This window comes from Chaetura pelagica, unplaced genomic scaffold (genome assembly GCF_000747805.2).
Source record: "Chaetura pelagica isolate M959 unplaced genomic scaffold, ChaPel_1.0 scaffold473, whole genome shotgun sequence".
Classification (NCBI taxonomy): Eukaryota; Metazoa; Chordata; class Aves; order Apodiformes; family Apodidae; genus Chaetura; species Chaetura pelagica.
In genome coordinates, this window is record NW_009952890.1 from 824,372 (window position 1) to 824,938 (window position 567).

Sequence of the window (567 nt, forward strand, 5' to 3'; positions counted from 1 at the left end):
ATATATAAATCCGCGGCAGTAAAAGTGGTCATCATAGTTAGAAGCCAAGGCATCGCTGGGACACGGTGTTTCCTGATGGCTGTTGTACTTGGTTGTTTCAGGTTACTAATCTGTATTGGTCTCTAAGAAAAAGCTAGTATTTTTCATTGCGTTAGTAAACTGAGCGTAACATTTCAAGGTTTGTTAGATAAAACTGTCTAACTAATTTCCTTTACCTGTTTTTGGAGGCGAGGGAGGGGAGTAGGATGGGAACACAGGAGGAAAAATAAGGGAGGCTACACTGTAAGTCAGTATCCTGTGCTCAGACTAAACTCAAGACTTGCCTGCTCACTTTTAAATTATAATTGTGAATTAAAAAAAAAAAAAAAAAAAAAAAAGTAGTTTTAAAAACTTTTCTTCCTCAAACATTAATTTTTCCCAAGCATAGCCATAAGTTCAGTATATTTCACTTTCAAACTGTGTAGTGCCAGCTATCTGCAATGGGCCCATTATTGCTGCTGTGTATGACAGTGCTGGAACTCTCAAGTAGATTTCTGAACCAGTTGTTTGGAGGGGGAGTTTTTTGCT